Source organism: Leucoraja erinacea, chromosome 14, assembly GCF_028641065.1.
Source record: "Leucoraja erinacea ecotype New England chromosome 14, Leri_hhj_1, whole genome shotgun sequence".
NCBI lineage: Eukaryota > Metazoa > Chordata > Chondrichthyes > Rajiformes > Rajidae > Leucoraja > Leucoraja erinaceus.
In genome coordinates, this window is record NC_073390.1 from 35,030,141 (window position 1) to 35,039,334 (window position 9,194).

A 9,194-nucleotide genomic window follows, 5' to 3' on the forward strand; every position below is an offset into this window, starting at 1 on the left:
CATAGAAGATAATATTGAAACCATTCATAGAATTAGGTCATCAGCAGTGACATTTCTATAATCTACTTCTTAAATATTGGCTTATCTATTCGTCAAGGTAGAATCAAGTCTTAATGGTGACCCTCGAAGAACTGGCTGTTTTAAAGTCATCCATCAATGATTACTTTCAGGCAAGCTTGGTTTAGTTTCTTACAGGATGGTTTGGAAAATGGTATAAATTAATGCCCACCAGACACAATGAAGTGAGATTGCCAGGTCAAATTTTCAGAGTGATGAGAACTAACCCAGAAATTGTTGTTATTGCATTTCATTCTGTGGCAAATCTATTTTCTGTTGTGTAGTCTGAAATAAATTGAGCAATACAATCTAATTTCTAGACAAATATCTTACAACTATATTCATATGACCTTCAACTGGCAGTAAGAGTTTTATGGCCTTCCTCAAGGCTATAGCTAGCTCCACATTTTATAAAGAACCAGCTAAAGGCATTGGATACAGCACAGGTTATCAGGTCTGACAACATTTTGAGAATAGTACAGATGACCAGTTCTCCAGAACTTGCTGAGTCCTCGACAAAGCTGTTCCAGTACATCTATGCCACTATATGGAAAATTGTCAAGGTATGTCCTGCCTGTTGTAAACAAGATAAATCCATTCTGGTCTTTTGCCACCCCAATAATCTGCTCTTGACCATCAGCAAAGTGATAGAAGGGATTGTCGATATTCTTGTCATGTGGCATTTACTTAGGAACAACCTACATTGATTGATTGATTAGTGTCAATGTACAGTAGTAGAATGGACAATGATTATAATACTTGGTACAGTGAGATTCTTTGTTTACATACCGTACAAGTATGCAAGAGTCCCCGCGTAAAGGGTGCTGTCAAAGTTACTAAACTATTCAATATAGTCCTTCCTTCTCACACGCTCCAGTCCATCTTAGTTCTCCTTACGCCAGGTTCTCCTTGTTCTTGCGTCGTGTCTTGGATCAAACATGGACAAAGGAAATGGTCGAGTGGCACATTGGTGCAGCTGTAGAGTTGCTGCCTGAGACTCGGGTTCGATTCCGACTACGGGTGCTGTCTGTATGAAGTTTGTGCGTTCTCTCCGTGGCTTGCGTGGATTTTCTCCGAGATCTTCTGTTTCCTCCCACATACCAAAGACGTACAGGTATGTAGGTTAATTGGCTTGGTAAATGTAAAAATATTGTCCCTAGTGTTTGTAGGGCAGTGTTAATATGCGGAGATCGCTAGTTGGCGAGGAACCAGTGGGCCGATGGCCCTGTTTCTGTGCTGTAACTCGAAAACTAAAACTTAATCTAAAAATCAAACGTGAAGTGAAAGGAACTGCCCATGACATAATTGCACCATTAATTGTATATGGCATCAAAGAGCCCTGGCTAATTAGGGAGAAAGCCTCTGCTGGTTGGAATCATCTCGCACAAAGGAAGATGGCTGTGGTGGCTGAAAGTCAATAATCTCAGTCGCCATGTGTTTGCTAATGATTGCTGCATGTGTAGCCCCTCAAACAATGAAGATGTCCACAGCCAAATGAAGCAAGCGTCGGAGACGTGGTTCAATCTTCTGTCTCACCATGGTTGCAGCAATCAAGAAGAACAAAGACGAAATAAGGATTTGCATCAACCCTAAAGATTTAAACACTGCCATCAAACGACCACACCACCTAATTGGGATGGTGGAAGAGGTCGCAGCCAGCCTGGGTAAAGCTACAGTCTTCTCTGTCCTGGATGCAAAGAACTCATTTTGGTAAATACCGCTAGACCATGCATCCTCCATGTTAACCACATTCGCAACGCCCTTCGGATGCTACCGATTTTTACGAATGCCATTTGGCATCAATCCATCCAGTGAAGTTTTCCAACATACTATGGAACAAATCTTTACTGGCTACTCATATGACATAATCGTGGATGATATCCTGATCGCCGGGTGCAACACACAAGAACATGACTCAACCTGAATCAGGTACTGGATTGTGCCAGAGAAGTAAATCTCAAACTCAACCCCCACAAGTGCAGGTTTTGGGTTGACGAAGTAACTTATGTGGGCCACGTATTCACCAACAATGGACTCGGGCCAGACTGGTCTAAAACCATTGCCATCAACGAAATGCCAGCACCTATGGACGTGACAGCTCTACAACGATTTCTAGGTATGGTAAACTACCTGGGAAAATTCATCCCAAACTTCAGCGAGCTGTCAGCCCTGCTGTGACAACTGACCCACAAGGATACACACTGGTCCTGGCACCAACACCAGCAAAGGGCCTTTGAAACCCTCAAACAACTAATTTCTTGCGCTCCAACCCTCACATACTTCGATGCCGAGTTACCGTCACCCTCACCTGTGATGCCTCCCAGTATGGACTGGTTGCTGCTTGCCTGCAAGACAACGGGAAGGGTCCCAGACCAGATGCCTATGCCTCCCGCACCATGACCGACACTGAACAGCGCTACACTCAAACCGAGAAGGAGCTACGCGCAGTAAATTTTGCATGCAAGATATTCCAGGACTTTATCTTTGGCAACCCGATCACGGTTGAAACCGATCACCAGCCCCTGGTCAGTATCCTCAGTAAACTGATCCACACGGCACCAGCGCGTTTACAATGCATGATGATGGAACTACAGAGGTATGACATCGGACTAATGTACAAACGCGGTAAGGTCATGCAGTTAGCTGACACCCTCTCACGGGCACCTCGCCCAACCTGCGAAAAACACTTGTCTGATGGTGAGAATGAGGGGTATATGGTGGTGATGGTCTCCTGCCTTCCATCCGTGGGCTTGGACATCCTAGTGGCACAAACAGCTTCAAACAAAACGCTACAATCGCTGGCCATTGTCCTCCGCCGCGGCTGGCCAGACAAACAGCACCACCTGCCGGAGGCTGTCCGCCCATTCAACCCTGTTCACGATGAACTGGTCATTCAAGACTGCATTATAATGAAAGGACATAAGGCAGTTATCCTGACGTCTCTTCACAGCAAGTACTTGGATATTGTCCATGGGGCCATCCTGCTGCAGAAATAACCCTCCAACATGCAAAAGGTATGCTTTTCTGGCCTGTCATGGCTGACTACATTCTCGTGAAAGTTGTTGACTGCTCGATTTGCAATAGCCTGACCCCACACCAACAGAAACAACCACTTCTCCCGCACCCCACACCAGACTTACCCTGGTCCACAGTAGCAGCCGACATCTTCGAGTGGCACGGCAAACAATACCTGCTTCTAGTCGATTCCTACACAGGATGGTTTGAAATCTACCTGCTCAGCAGCCCGACCTCAGCCATGGTCATTCAAAAACTCACTCACCACTTCTCTGTACACGGAGCACCCCTAAAGCTACTCTCAGACAATGGAACTCAATTCTCCCGTCAACTCTTCAGGAATTTCATGAAATGCTGGGACTTTCAGCACACCACCAGTAGCCCCGAGCACCCGCAGTACAACGGCCTGGCCGAGCGCACAGTAAGAAGTACAAAATAACTAATGGAACGCTCACACAAGGCTGGCTCTGATGTCTACCTCGACTTACTCAACCTACAGAACCTTGTCCGCAAACCTCTCCTGGAATCTTCGGCTGAACGGCTCATGTCACGGCGAACCTGCTCCACCCTGTCTATGGCCAAGCAACTACTAGAACCATAAGTTCATGCATCGTCAAGGATCCAATCCCAGCTCCAATTCCGCCGTGACATACAAAGTAAATACTACAATAAAACTAGCTCTCCGCTTCAATCACTCAACAAGGGACAGGTTGTCTGCTTATGGTCACTACGAGGTTACGACTGCCTCAGAGTCATTCTGGGGTCAACCGCAGAGCCACGCTCATACCTGGTCAGTATTGACAACTGCATCTATCGGCCAACCCGCCACCATCTCCTCCTGGTTAATGAACCGGCACCTTCACGCCCTTACCCGGACCAGCCTGCTGGTCTTTCCTTATGCTCCGCGAACGCCACTCCAGCGATTCCTCTGCCGGTGCCAGCACCATCCCTGCCTTCCCCGGTGCCCCCATCTCCGCTCAATAAAGGGACTTGCTCCCTCAGAGAAGGATGAGGCGCACGAGGGGTACTACCTTACCAGCCAAGCCAAACCCGCTGATTAGAAAATTCACCGGCTATACTTAAACTGTGCATGACCGGTCTCGTTTTATGTGCTCACATATGCACAAGCATGTATATGTAAAATAATAAATGCCTACACTCTATACTGGTGTTTTGCAATATGCTCCACTAACCATATATATGCTTTGTTTCTCTAAGAGGAAGGATGTAGATTAGCCCTTATTAATTCATGTCATTTATAATTTCCACTACACATATGAGCATCCCACCCTTTATATGGTATTACGGTACTACACAGCTTTACATTAACAAGGTCAGCCGGCTCGTTCTCACAAGCCACGCCGAGCTGGATGAGAATGGCTAGCAGTTTAAATGTTCCTATTTGCTTATGGAATAAAGACTGATCTTTCACGATGTGTGTTGTTGTGGATCAATCATAAACAGTAACCATTGCCTAGAAACTGTTCTGGAATAGCCTTATACATAATGTGGCTACAAGAGCAGCTCAGAGGGAAGAAATCCTGCAACAAGTTACTTATGTCCCAACTCCCCAAATCCTGTCAACCTTCTACAAGGCTAAAGTCGCATGCGTGATGAAATACTCTTTGTTCGCCTGGATGAATGCATCTTCAACAGCACTCAAGAACCTAAAGGCCAAAGCAGCCCACTTGATAGGCACCCTATCCATCTCCATTCACTCATTCCATCACTGATGCACGGTAGCAGTGGTTTGTACAATCTGCTGGGTTCACATCAGCAGCTCACCATAGACCTCTAACAAAGACCTCTTACAAACCTATGACCTCGAAGGACAAACGAAGCCAAAGCTTGGGAAGATCGTCACCTGGTAGTTGCACTCCATGTCACACAACATACTGACTTGGGAATATATATCATTCCTTCATCATCACTGGGTCAGGTTCCTGGAAATTTGGAGAGATTGGAGATCAGAGATTAGACTATAATTGGCAGCCATGAGGCATTGCCCTGAGATTATGGAAATTGCCAGGTAAAGGGATGATCTGTGTTGGGATTGATTGGGTAATGAGGTCTAGACCATCTGGAGGAGATGTTGTGGTCTGGACCTCAGGGCTGGAAAGGTTAAGACCAGAGTTGACATGGCATTGAATGCAGTTTAGTGGATGGCAGGAATTGAAGAATAAAGATTGCATGAGACTTGATGAGGTCTCAATTTGGCCGTGCACCAAATGATTTGTTGACCCCGAAATATCCAACAATAGCTACTTCTCCTCAGGTTAACACATTTTCCTCAGTCCGGAACAAAAATAATGCTGGATGGACAGCAGTGCAATTAATGCACCCTTACGCATGACATTAGCTTAAAATGCCAGGTCAAATTTTCAGAACAATGAGAAATTAGAAATGATTATTATTTCATTCTGTGGTAAATCCATTTTGTATTGTGCAGAGCTGATATACTGTAAATAGAGCAAAGCAATTTAATTTCTTGATCGATATATCCAAGTCATATTCATGGAATATTTTTCTTCGGTGTAGTTTATATTCTTTGAAAGGGTTTATATGTCTTACAGTATGTGTAATACTTATCAGATCACATTAGTATAATCTAGAATCAGTAAACGTATATCCTAGTTATTAGAGATATCCAGTAATGCAGGAGAGTAACACATATAAAATCCATGCTGAGATTTACTTCTCTTCAGCAGCAAGCACGAAGAGAAGACTGATATTTATGCAGTATCTTCCACAAGAGCAGGACATCCCAAGACGCATTATAGACTGCTGTAAAAAATCCAATGCACATTGCATATTTCCTGGATGTGATGCCATCCAATAATTTGTGATGTTAATTGCCAGATGAATGTTCATCTGAGCACCAAGGATGGCTGTCCTGCCCCTCATCAGAATAATGCCATGAGATCTTTATGTCCATCTGAGGCAGCACGTTTGGTCTCAGTTTAATGTCTCATCTGAATGATTTAATCATACAGCATTTTCTTATTGTTGCCTTGCATGTTACATTTTGAACTTCCCTTTCTATATACAGTATATATATATATATATATATATATATATATATACACACTGTATATAGAAAGGGATGTTCAAAACACACACACACGCACACACAAGCACATGCCCACATATATATCCTGGAAATATTACACATATATATATATTTCCAGGATATTTGTAAGTGTGTGTATATATATATTGTATATAGAAAGGTAAATATACTGTGTACTGTATATACTGTATATATATATGTAATATTTCCAGGATATATGTAAGTGTGTGAGTGTGTGTACGTGCATGTGCGTGTGTGTATGTATCTATACAGTATATAGAAAGGGAAGGATATTGCATACTATATATATATATGTGTAATATTTCCAGGATATCTGTGTGTGTGCATGTGTGCATATAAAATAGAATGCTATTTATTGTCATTCAAACCTAGATTTGAACAAAATTCCATTTCTACAGTTTTTTTTACATTACAAAACAATCCAAGACCCACACTTAACATAGTTTACATAAACATCCATCACAGTGAGTCTCCAACATCTCCTCACTGTGATGGAAGGCAAAGTCTTTATCTCTTCCCTTTGTTCCTTCTTCCGTGGTCCAGCAGTCCAACTGCAGTGTCGAGGCGAACTGGGGCTCCGATGTTAAAGCCCCCGGCGGGCGATGGTAAGTCCTGAGGCCGATTAAGCCACGCGGGGCGATGTTAGGCCCCGGCTCCATGTCCTTAAACCCGCGATTCCAGCGGGAGAAGTCGCCGTTGCGGAGCTCGGAAAAGCGGTCTCCCACCAGGGTCCTGCGAGCTCCCGATGTTCCCGTCCACTGGGTCTGCGGCCGGTGCCTCCGAACTCCAAAATTCGGGTCGCAGCTGCACGCCACCACAGCTCTTCCCGCTCCGAAGTTGGCCAGCTCCGCGATGTCAGTTCCGCAGGCTCTGCAACTGGAGCCCTCAGGTTAGTCCCGGCCGGAGGTCGCCGCCGGCTCCACGATGTTAGGCCCAACGACATCCGAGACCCGACAGGGAATAGTCGGGTCCCCGCACAGGGAAGAGATTAACGGTTTCCCCCACAGCCCCCCCACCACCCCCCACATATACACAGCTAAAAAAATAATAAAAACTGACTCAAAGACATACATTTAACAAGACAAAAATAAAAAAAAATAAAAAGACATACGACTGTAGTCGAGCCACTCCCATGATATATATATATATATACTGTATATAGAAAGGGAAGTATACTGTATACTGTATATACCTTATATATATATATATATATATGTGTGTAATATTTACAGGGTATATGTAAGTGTGTGTGTACATTAACTACATTTGGGCTGGTCCAAATGTAGTTAAGAGTGAGTCAAGTCAAGAGTGTTTAATTGTCAAATACACTGGGGCTGCAACAATGAAATTCTTACTTGCTGCAAACTGACAGGCACATTAATGCGGCAACACAAAAATATGTACATATATTATATATTAAAATATATATAATTATATTTTATTTATACAATATTTATAAATATATAAATATATATATTTTATAAATATACACACACATTCACATTTATGCGTGCGTGGGTGTGTTTGTATATATATACATACAATATACAATATGTTATATATATATTTATTTTTTTTGTGTTGCCTGTAAATTTGAGCAACTGTGAATTTAATTTTTGCAGCCCTCGTGTATTTGACAATTAAACACTCTTGACTTGACCCTCTCTTAACTGCATTTGGACCCGCCCAAAATGGTACCATCCAAAATGAAGTGTACCTCCAGTTAAACTGCTTTGTCAACATCCCATCGATTTAAAATGATTATTTTCTGCACATTAACAAAAGCAGCATGGATGATGAAAAACATTTTAGCTATTTTTAAGCTTTATGATGACTTTTCAGAAATTGTTTTCCTAATTTTATTGACATTTTAATGATTTAAAAACACTTTTAATAAAACATATATATATATATATATATATATATATGGATCCTAAAACAGTTCATTAACTGATATTTCAGTGAAATTGAAACATTTATGAAAGACAAAAGGAATTAAAAAAGACAACACTTATAAAACAGCCTCAATTTCCTTTAAATGCATCATAGAGTGGTTTACAGTCAATCAGTATTTTTGTACTCATATTGTGAAATACTTTATCTAATATACACACAGCAAAATCGCATGAACAGCAATATAGTAATGACAAGGCAATCCTTTTTATTTATGTTCATTGAAGAGATCTGGGGTTTGCAGGCTGAGCCAGCATTTAATTGTCCATCCCTAGATGCCCTTGAGAAAGTGATGAAGAGCCAAATACAGTCAGCTCACCACCCCCTTATCAAAATAAATTATCTCACATGGAATTCCTAAAAATTTCATACAGAAGTGCAGCCAATGTTCTACTGGACATTGAATGTGGTGCTCTCCGTTGTCTGGAAAAACGTAGGAAGTTCTTGCTTCCATTACTTCCATTTCACATGAGTAGTAAGCACAATGCAAAATCTCTCCTCTTCACATTGGCAATTGGCCGGCAAGGTGGTATTTTGCAATACGTGCAAGCCAGGCAGCTCGAACAACAGACTGTTATCTAGCTTCACTCTATGGGTTACACCAGACAGAGCAAATGTACTGTGAAATTGCTGCTTTTAGAAAAATACAGCATGGAAACATGTCCTTTGGCCCATCAAGTCTGCACCAACCATCCATTTTAGACTAATCCTATACAAATTCCATTGTTTATTGTCTCCACATCCTCTTTACCTTCTCCACGTCACCCACAGATTCTACTACTCACCTGCAATTTACAAAGTCCAGCAAATTGTAGATGAGTTTATTTAGTATTATGGTGTTGAAGGCCGATCTGTAGTCAGTGAATAGTATCCTGACAAAGGTGTTCTTATTATCAAGATGATCCAGCGTTGTATGTAGTGCAAGAGTGATGGCATTCTCTGTAGACCTATTTTTCCTGCTTGCAAATTGAAAAGGGTCTATATTATCTGAAAGACGTGCAGATGTTGTTCATTACATAGTCTTTCACACTACCTCCATATAATCGATGTTAAAGCTACTGGGCTTTGAGGTGGATCA